This window comes from Falco punctatus (genome assembly GCF_963210335.1).
Source record: "Falco punctatus genome assembly, chromosome: 6".
NCBI classification, from domain to species: Eukaryota; Metazoa; Chordata; class Aves; order Falconiformes; family Falconidae; genus Falco; species Falco punctatus.
This window is the reverse complement of record NC_137585.1, coordinates 33,736,265-33,760,257: the sequence shown is the minus strand read 5'-3', so window position 1 is coordinate 33,760,257 and position 23,993 is coordinate 33,736,265. Positions and strand designations below refer to the sequence as shown.

Below are 23,993 nucleotides of genomic sequence, written 5' to 3'. Positions count from 1 at the left end.
GTGCTATAATATTATCCCTGTCACCCCACTGAAATGCAATAGTAATGCTGGCTTCTATAAATCAACCTGATCTTAAAAAGGAAAGTTAAATGAGCATCGCATTATAAACCACAAAGCACATTCATCACTCTGCTACAAACCATAAATATGACAAGTACATCCATCAATTCAGCACCTTTCTTTCAGGTCTGCCTAAATGGACTTTAGTAACTTAATGGCTCCAGAAAGCTTTCCCTTCTTAAATACACTGTGGAGCCTGGTTTTTCATTTACCATGGTTAGCAGAAGTGAAGCTCAGCCATCTGTAGCCATGTTCCTGTGCCAAGAGCTCCTGCAAGGGAAAAATCCACCTCTTCAGAGGGTGCACCTAGAGTAACTCCCTTGGAAAAGGTTACTGTCACGCTGCTCCACTGCTAGTGCTTCAGCTGTACGAACTGGCAACAGTTGGATGTCTGCCTACTATAGCCATCGAGCTAGGCAAACTAGAAAACACTCTAGCTGAAAAGGGATAAACAGATCTAAAGTGAAGTTTTCCATGATTTGCTGTCAGACTGTAAAGATTTATTGAGTGGGTACTCTGGATCCCTGATAATACCATGTTTCCATTACCAGCCTGGTGGATGTGCTAGGGAATTATTAAATCTGCAGAGAAGAGTAAGCTGGAAGGGATGCTGCACATGTCTGGAAGGCAGGATTTCAAATGGCTAATGGGAAGAATAGCTCTGGAAAACAGTCTGAAGACTGCTGGGTCCTCTTCTGGATGTGGTATCACCACACTGCAAGAGAGGTCTGAGCCAACTGGTGACAGTCAAAGAGCGAGCAGAGAGGGTGGAAAACAAGTGGGTGAGGAAAGAGTGAAAGAACTGGGCTTAACCAAAAGAAGAGGTGACTGAAGGCAGACATGACAATGATCTCTAAACACACAAAAAGCCACAATAAGGAGAACAGGAATACACTTATCCCACCCCACCCCACCCCACCCCCCACCTCCCGTCTGCTATGGTGAGGTAAAGAAATAATGGTTTTAAGTTGTAGAAAGAGAGATTTAGGTTTGGCATTAGGACTAAATTTCCCAATAGTAATGGCAGATAAAGCAGTAGAGTAGGTTGACTGGGAAGGCAGTGACATCTTCATCGTGGGAGGCTTTGAAGATCTGACTAGGCAAACAGTAGACAGTGCCTTGTGGAAATGGGGTGGACAAGATGTTGTCTGAGTGCTTCCAGCCCTTTTTCCTATAATTCTATGTTTGGCTAGCAACAGAGCTGTTAGTCCTGTTAGTCTTACAGGACATAACAGTCCATGCTCCTCTGCCTGCCCATTTTCCCATGCGCAGTTAGATATTGGAGGAAGCATACCTAGCAGTTTCCCACTTGCATCTTCCTTATCTCCTGCTGAAGGACACATGTAGATGAACCATTCCACCTTCCCTTGTTTCTCTTGATCCTCTGGGGTGAACAGCAGTGGAGCTCAGCCCAGTCCTGTTATGCGGAGGGGAACAGATGGACTTCAGAAGCAGCACATGTGCAAATCCTCGTGGAGGCATTGCCACCAGAACACTGTGCACTCCCAGAAACATCTTTTAAAAGTCACATCCCAGGCACTGCTTTTAGATAGAGCAGCTGACAACACAAAGACTGGCTGTAAAATATCTAATCCCCCGAGGAGAGTTGCAGTAAAGCTAACAAATGCTATGTTAAGCCCAGTGGACAAGGATCCTGCCATGGCTAGCACTCTGGGGGCAGAGGTGGTTTGAGATGGGTGGAAGAATCTCTAGAAGAGGTTTTTGGAGAAAATGTCAAGATTCCATACTTGCTGCCTGTTGTTGTGAGGGTCTGCACCTGATGCTGTGGGGCTGACGATGTTCCTCCGGATCATCAGAGCTGAGACTCTATGATACTGGTGCTGACCCCCAGCTCCCCTCCGCTTGTCTGGAGGAGATATTGCTGCCCTTCCATCCCAGCAGCACTCTCCCACTTGCACTCAGCTACTGTGCCACAGAGCACAGTGCAGCTGTAGCTCCCCACACTGCCTTGGCATGGCCAGCAGCAAGACAGCACCTTCATGGGCCTGGCTGGGAAGGGGAGAAGAGTGGGGTCAATCCTGCCTGCCTAGATCCCACACTGTCAGCTGGCCTTGCAGCCAGTGGAACATTCTGGTGGGTGTTTTTTCACTTCAACCATAAAATATCTTTTGAAATCATCAGGAAATGTGTCAGCTTGGAAAAAACCCGAACAAAGAGCAGCAGCTTTTCCTTGCCCTCCCAGCAAACCATGGACATAAGCAGATGCCTGGGGTAGAATAAGAACAGGGCAAGCACATGTCCTACTGCTTCTAATCAACTTCCCTTGTTAAATAATTTAGGTCAAGTCAATACACAGAAATCACAGCAACTGAGTTAAGTGGGTGCTGAGAAAGCTGTAGGTTTATTCTGTTCGGTTCAGTGTTGCACCTGAAGCCTGGGTAAATTCATTAGGGCAAATGACAGGCAGTCATGCTTATCCAGGTGGTGGGCAGTGCTGCAGACAAGGAGCTGGTGGTCACCTGAAGTGGAGCTGACTCCAGGGACAGGCAGGACCTCACCACTGACCTGTTATGTCCTTTAGGTTGCAGGGTACATTTGGGTGGGTCTGGAACCTGTGAAAAAGGTGCTATTAGTATGTTTCTTGACAGGGTGTGCTTGCTCATATGCTGTCTCTTTAGCCTCCCCTAAGACTACTAGCTACAAAATTACTTCTGGCGCATGTGTTTCACTTGCATGTGTGCAGCTTTAAAGCAGGTTAGCTATGCATGGACTCTGGGCTAAGAACTTCAGGGACAGTGGACTTGCCTAGTAAGATCTCTGTCCCTCTATAAAAGAAAGCATGCCAAAGAAACACAGCATAGTAAGTCAAACACCCCGAATACTGAGAATACAAGAACTAAAGATCTCCTTCCCTTCCAAGCTCAATCCTGACACTTCATGCCGGTTCATTATGGTGCACTCAGTGATTATGTGATCACATGCTGTTTTTTCCAGATGCCCCTGTGCATCATTTCTCATGACTAAGTCCAGTAACCAGCCACCAGAAAGTCCTACAGAGGAAAACACAGGTGGGAAAGTTTGATATTCAACTGGTTTTAATAGGCCAAATTTGAGCAGATGCAACTGGGCACAGAAAATGCTGCTGCTTGAACTCCTCTCCTGCAACATTTCCAGACTGTGAAGTACAGCACAGAGATGCAAAAGCTCCTACAAACCCCATAATGGCTTTTTAACAATGGAGAGAGGTGGGAAATTTAAATAAGGAGGTTGTGGGAAGATGTAGATGAAATGGCTATATAGATGTGGGGAAAGAAAAGGGAGTGTTGTGCAGCTGCTGTTCTTTCTTATGGCTGGAAGTAGCACGTTGCATCAGGAAGTACTTAAAGAGAAGAAAGATACTAAATCCTTCCCAGAAGTGTAACACTTTGCATTAGGCTCAAGCTGAAAACCTTGGCTCAAAACAAATCTGAACACAAGAATGTTTAACCACTAAAGCCAAACTTTATGGCTAGCACACAGCTCTAGATAAATAATGATACCAAAGCATATTCTTTTCCTTTTAAATGAGGTCCAAATAATTATGATGGTCTGTCTTTGAGAAAAATTGACCAAGCTTAGCATATCTTAATTAGCTTCCATCTTCCCAAAGGAAAAAAATGGAATGAAGTGGTATACTTCTTAATTCACCGTGGTAAAAAGGACCATCTTTGAATGCCTGGCCTGATACAGAGATGTCACTTTTAAAATAACTCAGCCTGGCTTAACGTATCTTGACAGGATATAATAACCTGGTGCAGCATGTTAAGAAGAAATAGTCATCCTTTTGGACTGGGCTTTAGAATCAATAATACTGATACAGAAAAAATACTGGGGGGAAAAAAGAGAAATCCTTACAAGTGGATTGTAGGAATGAGATGCATTAGATCAGCTATTTGTCAGGTGGTGTAATCTGATGGTCCTATGGTCAATGATGATGGGTTTTTCAGTAGTGGTGAAACTCTTCGTCAGTCTTCAGTCATGGCTCTTCCTGAAGTGTGAGAGGTTAGGATGCCTGAGTAATTAAATGAGACAAAATCTAGCAACTTCAAAACCTCTGTGCAATAATTCTTTGATTTTTGTTGGTGCAGTGGGTATTTCATAGTGATTGTAAAGCAATTGGGTTTTTGGATGGCCACAAGATTGTGGAATTAACAGTCATGCCAGAAGCCTCACCTGGCTTCAGCCATCTAAAGGTTGTGCGTGTGACGAGTATTGGGTGGTTGATGTGGATAGGGTTGGCAGTCTCAGTCCAAGCCACAGAGGTGGCCCAGTGCCCACAGCAGAGCAATGAAGGCTTGCAGGAGCACTTAATTTGGGGTGCCGTGTGTCAAGGTTTTGGCTGCAGATCTTCCTCAGCTATCAGCGAGCAAGCTTGGAAGTTATCTGTGCTGCTTTCACTGCCTACAAAGCCCTGCATCGCTCCTGCACTTCTCATAGTGGACTGTGACCAGGTGAGGATGAAAAGACCCAGTCTCACCACTAGAAACAGCCCCAAGAGGTCCTTGGGGGGCAGGGGCAGGCATAGTACGAGGGTTGCCTTGGACAGTGCTTTCCCTGCATCTCTTTTTAGGACTCAGCAGGGGGACTGAGTTCTCCAAGAGATGTCAGCTAGGCACGGTCCTCCAGCCTCAGCTGGGCTGGAATTTTTTTTAGAATTTTACTGTACCCTTGAGGAAAATAATAACATGAGTTTTTTGCCCTCCTGCAGCCCAAATCTTATAGCTACTTGGAGGCCTGCATAATTTCACCTTCAACATGATGCTGTGAAATATGCGATCCCCAATTTATAACTGGTGGATCTCAGACAGAAGGCAAGTCAGATGGCATGGCCAAGGGTCCCTGGGAAGCCGGTGGTGGGATTTGGAGGCAAGGAGGCCATCCTTACATCCCACGCGATGCAGATAAAGGCCTGTTAGTCATTAACTGGAGCTTATCGCAGCTGATGGCACTGCTCCATCTTCTTCACTGGGAGCCTGCTGCAAAGCCTACTGGTGCTGTTGGAAAGGCTCCTACTCGAACGATGGGCTTTTGGCCAGTTCTCTGTGCTCTGCCGCCAACCATTAGTTTGCAAATTCAGTTTACGATTTCCTCTCTCTTCACTTACCCCCATCAAGGGCTTGGCTGAATACAGCAATAAGGAAGCAAGGAGGGTCAAGTTTATAAATGACTGTGGGAAGTTTGGTTTCCATGGCTGCCAGCAATTACTGTGCAGACTCAGATGAGTGGAGATTACAGCCCAGGGCTGCTATTTTGCGCGCTGGCAAGACACAATAACAAATGACAAACTTAATTCACTGCTGCAGCAGGGAGGAGGCATCTCACTCTGTGAACCTGGGGCTTATCTTACAGGAGAAGCAGCTCTAAGTGGATTTTTCCTTTTTCTGGCTGTGCTGATGCCAGCTAATGCATATTCTTCAGTCACTAGCATCATCTCACCTCGGAGATCTTAAGTCTATTAGCTACCCAAAATTTCTATTTCTGGACCTCAGAAACGTTAAGCAAATAAGAAAATCCAGCCCCCAGAGTGGGCTTAGAGGTCAGCCTTATTTGTAATTTCTTTGCCCAAAGGATCTGATGAACTCTTTGCTAATTGAAATACAAAATAAATAGTTGCTTGGCTAAGATGCGAGGTGGCAGCTTGCATTCCACAGGAGCTGGGAGCTCACCTCTCTCCAGAACATTTCCACATGCTGCCTACTGTCAACGCAGGTGCCAGGGGCTTATTTATAAGATTACAAGTCCACACTATGAAACCATTTATTACTTTTAGCAATCAGTTAATAATGAGCTGTATAAGCTAAACTTGGTATCATGGCTTAAACCACAGTAAAAGGTATGCACTTAGGCAGTGCATGGTGCATGTTAGTGTTTCCAGCAGGAAGGTTTTGTAAGAGCATCTCTAGCTATCTTGAACCCTTCCTGGTACCTCTAAGGCAAAAGAAGCCATTTGGGGCAAACGGAAAACTTTACAGTCTGCTCAGCGCTAAGCAGACACAATAAAATATATAACCATATAGTGAGTTGGCACCGAGGCAGCACTTTTCAACTTCTGTCTTAGTTGTTGTTGCAATTTCCTGCCACAGCAGACAAGTAATATTCCTTTCCAACAGACACAGGAGATAAATACTGGGATTAGAGTTACGCATCAAGAACCAACTTCAGAGGCAGGTATCACTCAGCAAGTAGCTACTCCACTGAAATCAATGGCACTTCTGCTATTGATGCCTTCCTTGCTGTTGGATGCCAAGAGACAGTGGTCAGATCACCCCTGCAGCCATCACTCTGGTAAACTGAGTAGTTTGGTGCTTGTAGTCATGCCTTGGAAAGCAGGTTTGCAAATTCCAGGGCTGTTGTCCTGGATCTTCTCTGGAGCATCTCCAGCTAAGCAGTCTGGGCTCCTGGTGTGGTTGCACCAGTTTCAAAGAAAAGGTGAAATTACCTCCTTACTGCCCTCAGAGGTGGCCTGATCAGGTGTTTCATCAGATGTGAAAGTATCACATTGGCTATTTATGGTTGACTAACTGGGGTCCATAACTGATTTTTTGAAGACATTCCTGACCGTTCCCTGTTCTGTAGGTACCACCTGTATTTTCTGTTCCTAGATATATGACTGAACTGAAACACATATAGTTCTGCCATACTTCTTTTTGCCAAGTTCACCAAGAAATTACAAAGCTGTTTGTATCAGTGACATCTCCTACAATTTTCTACCCTTCCAATCTTAATATGACAGATTTTAGTGGCAGATTTTATTAGATCATAGGTATGAATGTAAAATACCATCATGCCACCCACCTACCCTTGTGGGACCCAATCCCTAAGACAACCACAGGATGACAGCTTTCTGTGTTCAATCATATTTTCAGAGTCATTAGTCACTTTAATCCATTTACTACACACTCTGTTGGCTTTGTATTGTTCTAGGATTTAAATCCAGCTGGTGTGTGGTACCAAGTTGAATACTTTGGAAAATCTTAGTGTTTTTTCTCACCAACACCATTGACTTCATCAACTAAACTTGTAATCAAGGAAAGAAAGATATTAAGTTCGTTTGACAGGGTCTGTTTTCCATAAACCCCTGCTGATGGGCACGAATTATATTCCCCCTATTAGCTGCTCCATTATTTTACCTGGGATCGATGTCAGTCTGACAGGCCTATAATTACCTGGGTCGTCTCCTTTACCCTTTTAAAATATTAGCTCAACACAAGCTTTCTGTCAGTCCTGTGGAAATTCCCTGCTGCTCCATGAGTTATGGAAAATTAACCTTTATAGTACAGAGAGCTGTAGCAAAAGCAGCACAGGGCAGGACAAGGCTGTCTTCTTCACTCCCTGTCACCTGCCATACTCAGAAGGTGTCCCCCAGCCTCCCTGGTATCATTACACGCAGTCAGGAAAGTTGGACTTCGGCCACTTGCCCTGTTTCCATAAGCACAAGTCCCCCTTTCCTCCCAGCACCACTACCTGATGGATGCCTTTCTTCTGCTCCATACCGTAGTCCTGGCTTCCACAGTGTGGCCTTTTGGGACCAGAGCTGGGGTCTCTGGCAGGGCCATGCCCCCTGGGGAGTACATCCCAGCTGTGGGTGGCAGGAGCTAAGGACTTCTCCATTGCTGCTGGAGCACTGGGCTGCTGGGACCCACGAGGTGATTGTGTGTCTGGCAGCTCTGCCTCCTGCTTGGGGAGCAACCTTGAACAAGTGGTTCCCCTTTTGATGCTGTGTCTCCTGGCAGGCAAAACAGGGGTGACTGTTTCTGGGTCGGGAGCTTTGTGGTCACTATGTGAGAGGAGTAAATGTTAATATATTATTTGTCTTCTTTTTTCTTTTTGCTTTCCTTTTTTTCCCCTCACCTTCTCTGCAGTCTTTTCTTGGATTCTGCTTGCTTCTTAACCCATGTCTTTGTCTGGGCTTCTGCTGCTGTTATCATACCCAGGCAGGGTCTGACTAAAACAAATGCATATCCATGTAAGCACAAGAATCCACAGCATATTGGACCACAAGAGGAGTGCTGTGGCTTTCATGCTCTGGAACTGTTCTTGTATGTATAAAAGGCTACAATTTTAACCAATGTCAAGGTCCGCTGGATGAGAGACAGACATCTTTTATTATATAACTAAAATATGGCATGAATAGCTGTAATTTCTGTAAGGAGGCAAGCAGACATATGTACATGGAAGAGTTCATAACCAATAATATCAATAATATCAAGATCAAATACACAAGCTCCTCCTTTCCCCATTCATGTAAGCACAAACAGGAGTCAGCACGCACACACAGAGTGTGAAGGCATTGAAAAGGAGTGCCCATGTCAAGCCAGGTTAGATATAACCTATAGTTTAATAGCTGATTCTTTTTTTTTCGGTAAGTGTTTCAGCATCTTCTTTTGATCTGTGCTTTTGGGTAAGTATTTCAGCATCTTCTTTTGATCTGTGCTTTTGGGTGTACCACACGATCTCATCCCAAAGCCAAGAAATTTTTATTCTGAGGTTCTCCAAGGACCCCTTCTGCTGACCTCCTCCAACTTTTTCTCTGGCTGCCTGAGAAAAAAGAGATCTGGTGTTTGGAGAAAAAAAAAAATAAATCTCAGTTTACTGGTCTTTGCTTCCAAAATGAGTTAGGCAAGGAGAAAGGCTAAAAAAAAAAAAGTTATAGACTAAGAAATCAGGAAGGAAATATGTCAATGTAGAAATTTTCCTCATGGGCTATTGACAAGGGGCACAGCCAGCACAGTAGCAGGGAGTGATCACCCTGTCAGGTCAATGAGATGGAAGAGACACAGAGAACTTGCTGACATTTCTAGGGACCCATGTAAGATGCTAAGCACGGCTTGCATTTGGATATTAGTTTGCAGGCAAGTGATGTTTCTCTTCCCAACACAGGCCCCATAGAATAGTAATAAGGGAACGTTAAGGACTGGAACCAGCTCAGGGTTATTTTATTAGTGTATGTGGTTATCAGGCAAAGCCTAGCACTGGGGATCCTGTTACACACCACTGCTTCTGAGTCATTACTCCAAGCTTATGAGAGGAGCACATTTCCCTCCTGGGGGACTCCAGATAATTGTTGATTTGGAGAGCGAAGATGAATGGCAATGCTGAACCACACACACATACACACACAAAATGTCAGACTTAACTCCCTGTGTTTTAACGTAGATTCTTCAAGAAGAGGCTGAGTCATTGATTTCCCTCTCTGGGATGAACCCTGAAGAGTAGGTAGGCACTGACACACAATTTCTGTCTTTCTGATAGCGAATAAATGAAGCGGCACTGAGAGTAGCACTGAAGCCACTCATCGACCGTGAAGTGCCCACCCTAGCATACAGTGCAGAGCTTTGGGACAGCAAGCAGTGCACCGCAGGGAAGGTGGCATAGTAGCATTAACTCTTGCTTTCCCACAGGAAAACAAGCCTGAGCTGAAAGTGGAGTCACTTAGTAACTTAACTCCCAGCCTGAGCGGCTGGTGCTGGTATTTACTGGAGACACTGGAAAGCAGCAGTCTTAAGACTTGACACAACCGTCCTTACTAGCATTGCTTAGAGAGGAAGCAGCAACATCTAAAGCTCAAGCAAAAACTTGTTAAAACTTATTTGTAGCTCCCAGTTTAGAGTAGACTCCAGGAAGCATTTCCATATGTGGAGATATGGTATGAAAAGGCTGAAATCCTTTATCCATGCAGGGTCCAGGGGCACAAGCAAGTGATTTCATGTAGCTCAGTGGCTTTATGGAGGTCATCTGAGACAAGAAATTTTATTTCCTTTTGTAGACTGACCCAGGAACAGCTCATCTCAGATGGTCACAGCAGCTTGGCTGACGAGTGGTAATTCCATTTCTGGTGGCCACTCTGCAACAGAGTACTACAGATATACTGCTCATCCCAGCACTGCTTTAAAGGAGAGGGAATCAGTTTGTGTGAAAGAAAGAAGGGAAGAAATGTTGTTGGTGCCCACAGTCCCTGCGGGTGGGGCGGTGCTGGCTCATCAGTGGTTTTTCACTTGGAGAGGAAGCAGCTTCTTTCTTCTCAGATTAGGCGAGGATGAGTACTGCTCAGTGCAAAGAAAATTACCTGATTTTAAGAAATTTGGAGAAGTAAGCCATTTCCTTCTATGGCATTGCCCCATTGCCTATATTTAGATGCCCATCTACTTATGGGCATCAAAGCAGCAATGGCCTTTGTCTGTCACTGGTGCAACCCAGCATGTCCAGGGACTATTTTGGCCTTCGATGAAAGGGAAGCCAGCTCTTAGTACACTCCAGGCAGGCCCTGGGGAACTTGCATGTTGCCAAGACTACACAGCTACTGGTGTCCAAAATAGTTGAAGTCCATCTGCTAGGCAGTGGTGCCTGCAGCACAGACATCTCCAGAAGGATAGGGCCCATTTGCCCACAGCAATTTTATGTCAAGGATTCCTTTAGGTCAGGGTTAACTCTTGCTGCAGTAATATTCACATATGCTGCAGTATCTGCATGCATAACTGTGTGTGACCCTGATTGTACGAGTGCTTCTTGTAAAATGCACAGACTAGGGCCAGTCCTCCATTTCTCTGGTCCAGCACAGGCCATTTAACACTTGCGGAATGTGTTGAAAACATATAAAGTCCAGCAGAATATTTGCTTCTGCCACCACGGCTAGCAATATAGGCCCACGTGTTGAGGTGCGCAGAGCCCTGGCAGGTCCTTCTGCCCCACTGAGCAGGAGAGCAGGAGTGATTCCTGCTGGTCCATGACAGCTGGTGGCTCTTCAGTGACCCAGTGATGACAGGGCAAGGAGGGAGGAAATAATTCTCACTGCCCTAATGCAAGCAGCAAAGAAAAACTGAAAAATTGTGAAAAATCCTTTGACAGCTTGTCTTTAATTACAGAGCATCAGCCCTGTGGGCTGAGCAGGGTGGTCCCTCTGTGGTACAAATATCTCTTGCTCTTTGTGCTGTTTGTCTAGGAGCTGGAAGGGATGCCAGCAAGTCATCAGGAAATACCATGTTTTCACAGACCCAGAGGTGCCTTAATTTCCATAATAATACTGTTTTCTTCTCTTAATTATTGATAGTCTTCCTAGATGAATATAATATTTAAAAATGTATTAAGCAGAGCTGTTCTGCCCTGAAAGAAAGATTAATAGTAAAACTTTGTCTTGTAGCTGCCTGCAGGCTTTATCCCACAGCAAGATGATTGAAGCAGAAAGAATAACTTAACAAAAAAGTATTGAATAGAGGCTTCAGGAGTCTCACTTCTGTTCCTGACTATGTCATGGGTGTCCACTCTCACCTCTGCTCCCTCACTGTCTAACTGTGGTGCAGAACAAGATGTATTTTCCTGGTGCATTCTTTCTTTTGATGCTTTAGTTTTCTTGCTTCTTACTCTGCAGAGGAGACAGTGGTTCATGGGATTGGTGTCACTTGGGGGAATTTAACTGCTGTTGAAATACTTACAGTAATGTAGAGAACATTGATGCTGATTAGGAGGGGGTCTGGGAAACAGATGTAACTGCATTGTGGGAGTTTTCTAGCCGTTTTTCAGGAGATGGTGGCTGTCACCAGTCTCTAAGGCAGTGTTCCAATGCTGTCATAAAAATAAAACCCTAGCTGTAAAGGTAAAAAAATCATTGTCTCTTAGCTGTAGTCTCAGACCTGCTCAGGTATGCTCTGAGCAAGAGAGTACCTGCTGGCAGCCTTCTCTCTCACTGTCCTCTGTGAGTCCTGTAATGCCACAATCCAGGTAAGGCACCAGAGAGCAAGCACAAAAATTATCCTTAAGGGAGTTCTGTGCTGGTATATAATAATCCAAATAAGTATCATGGTAGTTGGCTCATGGACCCCCCAGAATATTATCTGCATCATTCAGGTGGGGAAAGCAAGGCAAAGAGCTTAAGTAATTTATCCAAGGAAGCACACAGGTCAGGAGCAGAGTGGGGGCAGCGCTCAGAGGGACCTGTGTGTGTGCACTGCATTTGTCAATGCAGTCTGTCCCCTTAAGGAGAGCAGAACCTCCCACTAGGATTGTTTAAACTTATTTTGCAAAACTCATCTATTCCAAATGACTACCCAAAGTAATCATTTACATGCAACTGAGTATTGTCTCAGAAGTAATTTACTAGTGATTACTTTTTATGATGTGCATGCTAGTTGTATGCAGCTGCACAGCATTACATGATAATCAGCCCTACACTTCGGTAGGAAAAGCTAACTGGCGTGACACAATCCAAACCCTCTCACTAGCGAGAAATAACCTGATTATTCCATAAGATTATGGTTTTTCCTTTGCAGAAAGCTCTGGTCCCCTGTTACACCCAAGGACATCCATCATCCCAGCATGAGTGGAGCAGGCCACTAGGTGGAAGTGTTGGCTGAGCAAGCTCGGGAGATGGTAAGCTAAGTAAGAGAGGAGAAAGTCCTGGGATCCTGGCTTGCTTTCCCTTTAGGAACGTCGGTGCTAGCAGCATGGACTCAGACTCGGTCTGTTCGTGGAAGGCACCACTGGAGAAAGCGCTCTGTCATTTTGCTCATGCACTGTTTTGCGACTTGCTGTTGGTTAGAAAAAATAGAGATATTACGATTTAAACTGAGGTGGGTAAACACCTCATTGAGGCAGCCCGATAATAAGGAAGCCGATTCCAAGAAATGCGGGCAACTGCAGAGTTCCTGCTGAGCTCAGCAGTTCTGGAAATTACAGCTGTTCATTCAAGTGCCTTAAAAAATATAAAAGAAACCAACCCACCCCCCTTGGCTTTAGGGACCAGCCTGTGATAGTCCTGGCCTGCCATGTAAAAGTCCTTATGCCTTATTTTGCTGCAAGTCGAAAATTCTGGGGAAAATGAGCTTTTGCCTGACAACAGTTTTGGCTGGAGAAGAGCTGGCACAGTGATCAGAAGAGCTTCAGAGGTGTGGTGCCCCGCTGACCCCCCAGCCTTGCTGAGGTGAAGGGGGTGACTTGGGGGAGCACGCTGCCTTCAGTGGTGCGAGGAAGATTGATCACAACAGGGAGACTGAACACTGCGAACCCTGTCTGCCCGTCCTGTGTGAGTGATGGGAGCTTGTTGCACGCAGAGGTGGGAACTCTAGGCAACGGGGCAGCCTGGCTACTCCTCCCTCAGACGCTGGAGAGTGCCATTAAATGTGTGTGCCATGAAGATTTCTTTCTCCAGGATGACTCTGAGAATGATTGGGCTTTCTTGCTTCTCTTAAAGCATGAAGGAGGGGGGCAGCGCCACTTTCTTTGCAGCCAGAGCAGGCAGGTTTACCAGTGGAGGGAAGCATTCCTGCATGGGAAGCTGCTGCTTTACTTCTGTGTTTACTCTCCCAACAGTTCCCACAATTAAAGTGCTCCAGCAACAATAAATATTTTGGTGTGCAGTCTCACTTGTTAGCTGCCTTGCATAGCAGGGTTCACAGGGCTGCTGCATTTCTGCGCTCTGTGATGGCTGCATGGCACTCACCATACCCACCGCTCCTTTACTGCCGTTTTAGTCCACCTGAGCATGATGAGCTCGTACCTAAAGGGGGCATAACTGAATCTCAAAAGGATGGGGGATTAATTTGGAGAACATGGCACATCTCAGTGTACACAGGTATGGATACTGCAGTGTGATAGCTCTGTAAATCCCTCCAATGCAATACAGCTAAGCTGGAGACTGGATGCTGAGAGTTAAACACTAGCTTTCTGGCAAGAGCACCTCGTTGCATACTTGAGAGAAGATAGAGATGATGAAAATATGTGAATGTCTTTTAATAGCACTCTTCTTGTAGCTATAAGGAAGAACTGTAAGTTGAGGGGACAAACTATGCAGACTCAATCATATAAACCTTAGGAGGACTCGTGCAAGTAGGAACTTACCAGGTTCCACTGTGGCAGACAGGCACAACCCCACTTGTTGTCTGTTGGGTAGTTCTTTCAAGAGAGCCTTTCAGGGAACTGGCTGAGCTGCCTGTTACTGCAATGTCCCAGCTTCCCAGTCACTGAAGCTAAGCCAGGAGTTCAGGGCAGCCAGTTTTAGGAGCCTGCAGCCTCCAGGCTGCTTCTCAGAGCAGATGAGTTGTGCTATTTCATACAACAGAGAGGTGACAGGTTGGGATGCATCTAGCTAGCTAATAGCGACACAGCCACGTAGCATTTTGTATTAGTGCTTTTTTTTTTTTTTCCTGTGTGCTCCTGTAAATCAAAGCTGTGCAACCTTAGGTTAGTCCCTTCAGTGTGCACATTAGGAAACACTATTTTTTACATATTAATATACCCCTTCCCAAAAAATTATTTCTCCATGCCCTTTACATTTTCATAGCATGGTTCTTTGTGGATCTTATGACACATTTATTATTTCATAGGTGCCACACATAGCAGCTAAAGGGAAATTGCTGGAGGGAACACTAAAGAAAAACCTACCTTTCCACACCATCTTCTGTGCTTCTCTATAGATCGTCTGTTGGAGCAGGAATGTCAGGTACCAGGCCTACTGCTTTCCTTGCACTTTGCAAGATGTTGCTTGTGGGACCCTGATGGTCTGGTTCATGATGGCAGAGCAAGGTACCTTTTGTTTTTCCCCCTCTATATGCCTCAGAGTCCCTAGAAAGAAGTTTGCTGATGCACCAGAACTGGTGGCCTGCAATACATCCCTAGCATTGGTTTTATTTTACATGGTGCTGTAGTCACTGAAAAAATGGTAGAGCTGGCATAGATTTAATTTTCTTCTTAGTAGCTGGTACAGTGCTATGTTTTGGATTTGGTGTGAGAACAATGTTGGTAGGACACTGATGTTTTTAGTTGTTGCTAAGTGATGTTTATACTAAGTCAAGGACTTTTCAGTTTCCTGGGCCCTGCCAGCGAAAGGGCTGGAGAAGCATGGGAAATTGGGAAGGGACACAGCCAGGACAGCTGACCTGAACTAACCAAAAGGATATTCCATACCGTATGACATCATGCTGAGTATATAAGCTGGGGGACATCTGGTGTTATGGCATTTGTCTTCCCAAGTAACTGTTACGCATGCTGAAGCCCTGCTTTCCTGGAGATGGCTGAACACCTGCCTGCCCATGGGAAGCAGCGAATGAATTCCTTGCTTTGCTTTGCTTGCGTGTGTGGCTTTTGCTTTACCTATTAAGCTGTCTTTATCTCAGCCCATGAGTTTTATCATTTTACTCTTCTGATCCTCTCCCCCATTCCACTGTGGAGGGAGTGAGTGAATGGCTGCGTGGTGCTTAGTCGCTGGCCTGGGTTAAACCATGGCAAAGCTTCAGAGCACAGTGAAAGACAATCAGCTTTCAGACCTCCTGTCTTTCCTTTGCTATGTTGCAAAGAGCCCTGTCTTGATAAATATGCCACAGCGAGCGGAGTTAGTGAAAGCTTTGCAAAGCTGAGAGCATGTATCCCTGAGTCTGGCCACCCAAACTAGGTTTGTGATGCCTCAGACCCCTATAGAGAAAATGAAACCCCAGCTACTGCAAGCATCAGGTTAGGGGCTGAGACCATATATTCACATGATATCTTTGGAGCCGTGGAAATCCTGGAAGCTGGAAGGTACAAAGGCTAAGGCATCCCAACACTGGACTTACTAAACAGTACAACAGACGGTCATGGTAGGAAAAAGGTCCTGCTCCTGTAGTAGCTTCATCAGAGCCTCATCACTGAGGGCCTTGTAGGTATAACTGTGGTCCAAGAGGAGGGCAAGGCTCCCACTAAAGGTGCAAAGGTGGCGCAGCCAAAGAGCTAGTACTAATTTATTGCAGCTGAAGACCCACCGCAAATACATGCTTAGTGTGCTTTTTCTGCTTCCCAAAAGTGAATCCCTTGTTTTCTGAAATAGCAAGATTAATACTTAGCACTTGCTAACCACTTTACATGTTCAGTGTGCTATACAAATATTAACTAATTAATCTCATCATGACATAATTAAATCTTATTTTACAGTGATTGAATGTTATCTTACACTTTGTACAATATTGTAATTACAAAGATAGGACATCCCCCCTAAATTAAATGATAGATCAAAGTGTGAGAACAATTGACAGTTTTATGGTTTCCTTTTTCCCCCTTACTTATATCCAAGATGACTGGAGAATCCAGTACAATTTTTTGAAGGCCAGGGCTTGTGAGCACATTAGTTCAGAAGATGAACAGATCCACAACCCTGCAACAGTTGGTTTTTTAGAGGGTCTTCCAATGTTGGCCTTTTTCCATGTTCCTGAGACATAAACACCAGTCTGAGTCCATTCCAGTCTGGCCCTTCCATTGCTCTCTGAAAGAGCCAAAACTAAATGCAAACAGCAAAGGGTACTCCTTCCCCTGACCCTGTCCCCTGAGGATAAGGGCTTGCTGAGTAATACCAAGGAGAGCACAGATCCATCCCACCATACAGCCTCTTTGGCTCCCTGTTCGCATGTCTATGTGTTGGACAGCCCATTGCCCTCCTCCCAGGACCCGCCATGGGGTATGCACCTCCGCAGGACCTGGCCCTGTGGCTCCTGCACTCCCTGGCCTGATGGCAACCCTGGAAAGCTGAATGCCAGGGGGTTGATCCAGGGAAGCGTGGAGCAGGGCGCTCAGCCACCCGATGTGCTGTGTGTGGGGTGGCCGGGTGGCAACCCTCTGCAGTGACCACCCAGGCAAGGTGGCTGAAGCAGTGTGTGTCTGCGGCCACCCTCCAGCTTGCCGCTCCCCAGGCTGGGGCGATGAGCAAGCTGCGAGAGAGGGACCAAAGATGGGGTATGAGGGGAAAGGAGGGGCTGTTACTGCAACACAGGATCCCCCTCCCACATCCTGCTCCATGTTACATGCTGTCATAAAAAGAACATTTGACTCTGAGGGGTTATTTATATGAAACTGCTTTCCAAAAGGAATGCCTTCCTCCCTTATCTCTCCTGCCTTGTTTGCCAGGGATAAAGCTCTTCTGAAGCTCCCCTCAGGACACAAGGATTGCTCTGTTGGCACAGAGCAGGTGGGGCCAAATTGCTGTTGCCAGAGCAGAGTGTTTGCTCTGAGGTGCCCTGGATTTGAGTGGACTGCAAACTCATTTCAACAAATGAGTTGCAGCAAAACCGGGGACTCCTTGCAAGTAAATTAGTTGCATGGGATCAGTGGGGCCAGGCTCTGCTCAGCACAGGACACAAGGCATTGCTTTGGAACCTGCTTGTGGAACCTTGTGGAACTGTGAAGTACCTGGCTCCAGACCACCATCTGGATAGCCAGAAAGCTGCTCTGCCATGCTTCAAATATCCAGTGCTCCCAGGAGATCCAGGAGTTTCTGGGATGCTGAGGGGTGGTGTGACTTCCACTTGGCAGAGCTTTTAGTGACCTGTGACTCTGTGTTGGCAGCTGTTTTGTGGTGGGGGGAAAAGGTACAGCAGGAAATCAGACACAGGGTAGGCAATGTTACCCACAAAGGTGAAAGACAGACACAGGTGCCTGTAGAAGGGCAACAAGAATAATTTGGTCTATGACAGGAATGTTGTTAGAGGAAAATCTCCAGGATGGAAGGTAAAGAGAATGCTGAAGGTGATCAGACTGGAGCAGAAGCAACAAAGTGGTGAGGAACTGACCCAAAAATTTGTTCATGCAAAACCCAGTCTAAGATTTCACTGAGAAACAGGTGACAAGTCGGAAGCAGGGAAAGCAGGCAGACAACCCCTGGGTGGCTTTCTGCTTCATGAGGGCCCAGCCTTCCTCTGTGGGGTGTGCAGTAAACTGTGGCGAGCTTCATCAGCCTCGGTCCCTGGGGCACTCCAGGCATGGCTGGTGCAGGCAGCAGGAGGGAGTGCCCTGCGGATCTGGTCCAAAACCAGAAGAGGTCCAGCTGCATCCCAGTTCAAGTAGCTCAATATGGAGTCTATGCTAGCGCAGCTGCCCTGCTGCTGGGTGCAGACCAAGCCCCATTAGGGGCTTGGGTAGCCCCATGTGCCTTAGGTTTGGCTGGGTTTCCTGCTGGGCTCATGAAGACACAGTGGCAATGCTGCTGGGAGGCATAGAAGGGGGTGAAGGTGTTTGTGGTGTTATCCAAGAGCCTGAATAAAAATTTGTCTCTCTCTACCTAGGAATGAAGTCCATAAAAAGCTCTGCATTTTAGCCTGCCTGTTCTGCAGTGGAATAGTGATGGCAAAGCTTTTGTTATCCCTGGCACTTTATGTTATGTTTTTAATTTTTATTTAACCATTAATATCTGAGATATATCCATTAATATCAGAATTGGCTTTTGTGTGACCTGCTAGGCAAATGCAAGCCTCTTGCACCTTCTGGAGCACTGGAGTTACTCCTGTTGCGTTATAGGAGGTGGTGTGGTCACCAGGGACAGTGAGCGCCCCTCACCAAGTGACCACTCTGAAGTGAAGGTCACAGCAGAGAGGAAACTGGCTGAGGCTGCCAGGGAGAGCAGCTGCAGTTGGTACCCTCTGAATTCAGACGGATTCTTACCCTAGCAATTTGAAGCAGATTATATGCATAAATAATAAAATACCTTGCTCTGGGCAAGTGACCACTGAACTGCTCGATCAGGCAAAGTGTGGGCACCCCTGGGGAATACAGCAATCTGGAATGAATCTGGCTGGTTACACAGGAGAGTTTAAAAGGCTGGGTCATGCTCAGTCACACATACCTCTCCTGAAAGGATAACAGTTGGAAACAAGAATGAAAAGCAAAGTGCTGGTCTTCTCCACAGGGCTGGTGCTGGCTAGTAATCTGCTAGACCAGCTTCCATGGGCCCCTTCTATCCTTTCATTTCTCAGGTTTCAGTATCTAAAGGACTGGCTTCCAGTTGGCAAAGGGAGCTGTAAGCAACTTCGGTTTCAATTATGGTCTCCCGGGGTGGGGGGGGTTAAACTGATCCTGTGGTGCCACCATAGCCACCAACCGCATGGTCACCCTCTCCCCTTTGCACATTGGCTGCCTCTGCCCTCCACTTTGCTGCTTTCAGTCTGGGTCAGTACTGGCATTCTGCTACTAGTGTAAGAGGACTGCCTAGGAGGGACTGTCACCATGACCCATGGTGGCCTTGCTCTGCATAGCTCTTTCAGGTGGAAGCCAGCAGACAGCCTATAGGCAAGGTTCAGCTGGCCAGGAGGCAACTGAAACTGCGAGGTCTCTTTCTGTCAGTTTTTAAGCCCCCCTGAACCACACTGCTTTATAGGAGGTGGTGGATCCTTCCCATAGGAGGTTGTGCGTCCTTCCTATAGGAGGGAAGGCATCCCCCTCTTCTGGACAAGGCTGCCAGTGCTGCTCTGTTGGTTGTTCCTGCAGGGCTGGCTAGGATTGCCACATTATTGCTGGGCAGTGCTTCTGCCCCTGCCCCTGCCCCTGCCCCTGCCTCTGCCCTGTCAGGCACATCAGACATTGTCCCTGGCACACAGTGGGCCAAGGGGATGCCATCAGGGCATTTCTGCTCCTTCTTCCCACGGACTGATGGACAACCCAGGTGCTGGTACAAATCCTGTGGCAGAACTTTTTCAGCAGGAAGGGTGCACCAGGCATGTTTAGTGCCACTTTGAGTACTTTTTCATAGCTGTAAGCCAGACTATGGAGAGTACTGGCCACATTGTTCACTTGAGCTGGAACCCAGCTGGGAGCCACTGAGAGGAGAACTGAGGGTGCTTGGCCCCACAGCAGACCCTGAGTTCACATCACTTCCTCGACAGGCCAAGCAGGGGTAGATCTGCTCATCTCCATCCAGCCCGGCGGCAGCAGAGATCTGTGCTCAGCTCTTCCCATGCACAGCCTGGGTGCTACACTGCTCTGCTGGCTAGCTCTGGTCTGCTGCCCACCCAGCCACCTCACATGTGTCTCCAGGCACTCTGCTGACATCTTTGTGTGGCTTCCTATTAACCCACAGTGTTGCACTGTATGGCCGGGAGGGTGTCTGAGCTCTGGCATCCTCCAGCTATGTGTGGAGATGTGCTTTCAGGCTGTGTGTGAGTGGTTAATCTGCATGCAACACTGACCTGGAGGTGGTCCTCCAGATGTACAGTAGACACAGCTGGATCACCAGCTAGGTAAGTAGCCCATGGTGCAGGCAGAAAGCAAGCAAATCATGAACCTGCTGCGTTTAAGATGATTTGAGTCCATCCCTAATGCTGCAGCACAAGCATGTTAACGTCTTGTCAGGAGAGGATTTTCTGTTGTTGCCCTGAGATAGTGGGGAAATAATGATTGTGTAGGGGAGAGATGCCACCCAAGTCTACAGGTACAGGGACACAAAGAGGAGAGATATGTCCTCTCTCTCACCTGGGCTGTGGGCTTTCTCCCTGGGTCCCCTTTCCCTCCCCAACAAAAGCTCTGTGTGACTATAAAACCATAACAGCAGACAAAAAATCCTGACTGAGGGAGAGAAGCATAGTGGGCAGCCACATATTATTGCAGTTAATCCCTTGTAGTTTTCCTCTGGTGAGAATCTGTGGCTATCAAATAAAATTAAGAATTGCCACAGGCTGTTTGTGGGTGCAGAAGGGTGATTGGTTTGGTTAAGAATTGTGTTGTTTCCCCTCTCAGGATCATCCTGTAATGCCTAATGAAGGACATGATAGTAGCTTCCATGTGGATTACCTGCAACACCCCCCTGTTAACCTGTGCTATCCCACCGAGATGGTACTGCAATAAATAATCAAGCACATCAGTGCATAAACATGCTGCCTGCACTCTCCCCAGGTCTTATTCCAGTTGAGTGCAAGCATTGTGTATTCCACACCAGGCTAATCATGGGGAGGAAATTTGCTGCGGACTGGAATCTCATCAAAGCAAACAACAGCAATCTCAATGAATTGCAGCGACCCAAGTGTCTGCTTTAATCACTCACTCATGTGTTTCCTTTAGTAAAATAGAAGAAAACACAACACATGTAAACTTGATCGCTCTTAAATGAACAGTTTAATCCTGGCACGGCTGTTGCTTGTCTACAGAAGGAAGGGCATTGTCTTTACAGACAGCCTTCCAAATGCTGCAGTACTGAAGCACGTGTTGCATGGTAGAGGGTAAAAAGATAATGAGCAAGGGAGGGCAGTGATGCTAGCTAAAAATCTGCTGCAAGAGAGCTAAAAAAAATGTCATACTGTACGTAGGATGGACTGGACAATTGCCATGGAGATCAGGGAGTGTGTTTACAGGTGCCACAGTGGACAATCTCGACGGCTGGTAGCAATTGCATGTCTGGGTAATGCTGAGGGGTCACCAGCCTTTTCCTTCTGGAAGGAACAATTAAAGCTGCTATGGAGAGAGATATTTAGAGACAACAGAAGCTGCTGCCCAAGACAATTTTTCAGATACGAGTTAGTTCCTCAGGCCAAAGACAGGCTGCATCAAAAGTACTTCTTTAGGCTAGCTAGACTTCGAAACCTGCTTCTTCTACCACTGAGGTGAATTGAAGGATTTCTGCTGAAAGAGAACTTAAATGTTTTGCCCCATGGATCTTTGGTTTTGTTACATACACTTATGGCGGTGTTGCACTTCAGCCTATTTCAGGAATAAATGCACAAATTCTTCTCCCCTCACTGCAGCAGAAATCCAGAGCATCTCCATTTTCAGCAAGTGGAAGCTGGACTTTTTCTTTCAACAGTCTGCAGTAGATGCCTTTGCTATTTTGTCCCAATTAACCACCATTCCTCACTTTCCACAACCCTGAAAACTATTTGGTTTGATTCAGGATCATGTTAATAGATTTACCCCAGGGCACTGGCATCACTACAGTAGTGTAATACCTGATTTATGTCCTGTGGGAGATCAGAACAAGCATGCCACCTCTAACCCTAAATAATTCTCTCACTTTCATATTGTAATATTGATCTGTCCATTTCAAAGCAGTCCAGGCATTCATCTTGTTATCAGATTCTCACAGGGAGCACAAGGCTGTGTTCTGTCAATGATTTCTCAGTAAATGCTCTATTTTTAAACAAAACAAAAACCCCCACAAAACCAAAGCAGACAAACAAAAAGAATTAATCCTTAGATTTGACTACAAAACAAAGCTACGTTAATAAACTGTAAAATAGAGTGGAGCAACAGGGCTAGATTTCCCTATATTCATGTTGTTTTTAATTAGTGATTTACCCTGGGATAAAGCCCCTGAACTCAGCAGAGCTTGCTGCTAAATAAGATGTTATTGAGCAATAAAGAGGCCTGACTTCCCACCATGAAGCTTTCAGTGCAGATGAACATACGTGTCCCTTGGCTGCTTGTATTGAGGAATGAGGGTTTATGGAGAGTGAGCGCTATGTGGGTTCATCCAAAGGAATACTCTCCTTTTAAACTTGGAGCCCTCAGGATCCCACTAGTTTCAAAAATCATTAGTCCAGGGCTAAGCAATTTGAGCATCCTAGAAACTCCCTCCAAGTAGCTGAAGCAGTGTGGTGCAGGTGCTGAGAGTCATGTTATAGGCAGCTGGCTGGAAGGAAGGAGTCAAATGGGGGTATGCAGAGACACCTGACACAATGCACCCAGAGAATTTTGCCACAGACTTCAGGGGGATTGAGAATTTTCCTCTCTGCTGGCGCTCAGCATCACTTGTGCTATCGGGCAATTTTGCATTGAGCAACCTGGTCTAGTGGAAGGTGTCCCTGCCCATGGCAGGGGGTTTGGAACCAGATGATCTTTAAGGTCCCTTCCAACCCAGACCATTCTATGATTCTATGAAACATGGGAATGCAGCACCCCACACCCAACCGTATCGTGATTGATGCAGCAATGCCAAGTACACAGTGGGTTTAACACGCTGGTAGCTTCTCTCTCCTCCTCACTCCTGGCTTTTCTTGTGTTTTTATTCATGCATTATTTCATCTCAGCCACGCTCCATTAATTTTTAAAAATGTTAATCCTTGCAGGTCTAGCAGTCCTTGTAACAGGTGGCAAATTGGCTTGTTTATTGCCAAAGCTTTGGGAGAAAGTGGAAGTATTGGTAAAGATATTTGCAAGGGAATATGGTTTTAGCAGGGTGCGGCAGAGTGGCTGTGTTTACAGTAGTAAACCAAACAGTGTCCAGGAGCACTCTCGGATATGAAAATATCACTGGCTATCCTGTTAGAGACTTCTCGGGCACACTGCTGACCTGTGCTAGCTCACATTTGCCTATGGGATTGCTGGGCATGGTTTTGGGACTGTATCATTTCATGGACCATTCTGAGAGGCAGTTCACGTATGGCTGTCCTGCTCTGGATGTGGGCAGAGCATTAGGCAGCTGCAGGCTGTTCCATGGCTCATGGCATAGGGATATTCCCAAACCTTGGTTTGCTAGTATAGCCATATCCAGTGACCTCTTCACTCTCCTGGTCACCCCGTCTCCCTTTTGTTTGGACTGTTGTAGGAAAGCACCATGTTTGTGGAAAGTCTCATTCCAACCCCGAAAAAAGAGCGGCTTATGTTTCCTGAGGGCATGGCTTGCTGTAGTCAGGTCATGCACTGACACCAGCTTGCCTGGGCTTAAATGCCATGAGGGTTGACCTGAGCACCAGCACCAGAGAAGAGTTAATACCAGGTTCAATAGAAACAGCAGGAAAAGCCCAGGCAGCTGGCACATGGTGATTATGCTGGGGATGAGGCATCGATACCAGAAGGAGGTACTGCAGGATCTTCATTAAGATCCTCACGTCACAGGCACTAAATCCCATCCAAAAGGCAGCATCTTCCATTACGTTGCCGCCTTTACATGAGCAGGCAACACGGTCGTGTCTCCAGGGGATGAATGCATCAAACAGTAATGGACTGTGTGATCCATCAGCCGTAAGTGATGCAACAGACTGTGAAGAATGTTAAGAAACAAATCTTAACTGTGCCAAAAGGTTGTTATTACACACCGAGGCACTGCTGCTTCTCGGCCACCCCATGCTTGTCCCTCCTGAGCTGCCAGTCCTGCTCTATGTCACTGTTGAGATGTGCAGCCTCACAACACCATGCTGGTAGCAGCTACACAGCCGATAGCAGCACAAACCTGACTGCGGCCTGCTGGCCCCATGCAGGGCTCCCAGCATAAACAAACGTAG

General features: G+C 46.4%; 1 long non-coding RNA gene across 1 annotated transcript in view; it reads left to right on the top strand.

The window, feature by feature from the left end:
• Window positions 1-735: 735 nt before the first annotated feature.
• Window positions 736-23,993, top strand: part of LOC308066268 — a 62,888-nt gene continuing 39,630 nt past the window's right edge. Inside the window, exon 1 of the long non-coding RNA XR_013929092.1 lies at window positions 736-23,993. This exon is cut by the window's right edge and continues 32,352 nt beyond it. This is a non-coding gene — a long non-coding RNA (uncharacterized lncRNA).